Source organism: Desmodus rotundus, chromosome 9 (genome assembly GCF_022682495.2).
Source record: "Desmodus rotundus isolate HL8 chromosome 9, HLdesRot8A.1, whole genome shotgun sequence".
NCBI classification, from domain to species: domain Eukaryota; kingdom Metazoa; phylum Chordata; class Mammalia; order Chiroptera; family Phyllostomidae; genus Desmodus; species Desmodus rotundus.
In genome coordinates this window covers 111,212,837-111,214,550 of record NC_071395.1, presented here as the reverse complement: position 1 = coordinate 111,214,550, position 1,714 = coordinate 111,212,837, and the positions used below count along the sequence as shown (strand labels likewise).

At 52.9% G+C, this 1,714-nt stretch overlaps 1 pseudogene; it reads left to right on the top strand.

Annotated features, from left to right (window-relative positions):
* The first annotated feature begins 1,076 nt into the window (after positions 1 to 1,076).
* On the top strand, positions 1,077 to 1,164 carry LOC112298951 (small nucleolar RNA SNORD116; annotated as a pseudogene).
* The last annotated feature ends 550 nt before the right edge of the window (positions 1,165 to 1,714 follow it).

Sequence of the window (1,714 nt, the reverse complement as noted above, 5' to 3'; positions counted from 1 at the left end):
GATGAGGCAGGGGTGTCCACCCACCTGCTCCTGGCTGGGGCCCAGAGGACACCCACTGGTGGACTTCCCACGGAGGACAGGGGCCTGATGGCTCTAAGGAGCAATTCCTACCGGTTTTATTTTTTCAAATAGGCATTGGATTAAGAAACTAAACAGTTTATGTATTTAAGCCCAAGTTAATAGATATTAAATTTCATTATTTATTAAATATTAATAATTCATTAGGATTTCCAAATGAAACATTAAACCTCTAACAAATTAAATTTAAATAATTAAGTCTATTATTAGTGGAGAGAGATTGCCAGGATGAGGGGGGCACATTCCAGAAACTATTTTTTTAGTCAAAGGGGCAGAGGGCTTTATTATCTGTGTCAGAGACGGGGAAGGGAAGCGGGGGCGGGCGGGGGGGGGGCGGGAGGCGAGTGACAGGATTTGACCTTGAACACACTGCGGATACAGTTCTGAGCTGGGGTCACACCCTGATTCTTTCCTTCCTAGACCTGAGCCGCCGTTTGGAATACACACAGCATGGTTATTCTTTCTGACACGAGAACAGAATGACTTGTCCCCGAGAGGAGAGGTAAGACGCAGAAGACGTTAGCTGTATTGAGGGGAAGGGTGTGAGGAAATGCTGCTTACGACGGGTGGGGCAAGGTGGGGTGTCTTCCCAGGGGAGGAATGGGGGTGCTGAATAGCCAAGGAGGGACAGGAAGAGGGGGACCAGCTGCGAACTCTCCAGGAGGCTGGGACCCACCATGGACCCCATGCCTCCCCCAAATGTTTGTCTACATCCTAATCCCTGGAACCTTTGAATGTGACCTTATTTGGGGGGAGGAAAAAAAGGTCTTTCAGAGATAATCAGTTAAGGATCCCAGAGGATCCCTGGGTGGGTCCTGATTCCAGTGACAAGTGTCCTAATAAGAAACAGAAGAGACACACAGACAGAGATGAAGCTCCCTCCAGACCGGCAGAGACCGGAGGGGTACAGCCCCAGCCCGGGAAAGCCAGCGCTGCCAGCCGTGGGAACAGGATCCCCCCTGAGTTTCGGGAGGTAGCGTGGCCCTGCCAACACCTTGAAATCGGACGTCTAAAAATGCATTCCTTGGAAAGCTGAACAAAATGAGTGAGAACTCCACACCATCGTTCTCATCGAATCTGAGGTCCAGCACGCGGAGAAAAAAAAAAGGAAAGAAATCGGATGTCTAGTCTACGGCTTTGCGAGACGATACATGTGTGTTGTTGTTAGCCACCTAATTTGTGCTGATTTGTTACAGTAGCCAGGGGACACCGCTGCTGTGCCCTCTGTGACAGCGTCGCGGCGGGACGCTGTGGGCTGGGCAGTCCTGCCAGGCCCCGCCAGTCCCCCTCCCCTGGGACAGGCTTCAGTAGCTGTGCCGGGATCACTTCGGCCCAGGCCTGGGGCCCCGACGGCTCTGAGACCGTGGGGACAAATACAGCCCAGCTCCGGTGTCGTTCGAGTCTAGACACCCACTCCAAACTTACGAGAACACAGCGTGGTCGCGGTTGGATGGTCGAATTACGAGATTCTCTGCTTTTACAACGGCTCCTTTGGAGCAGAAAACCTCTCTGCCCGTGTTGAACGCCAGCTGATCGGCATCCAGCCCCCCTAGGCCCATTGCGCCTCTTAGGGAGCGCCCCCCAGTGGTATCTCCCTGGGCCCCCTGGCCGAACAGTTCAACCTGCCCCAGTATGA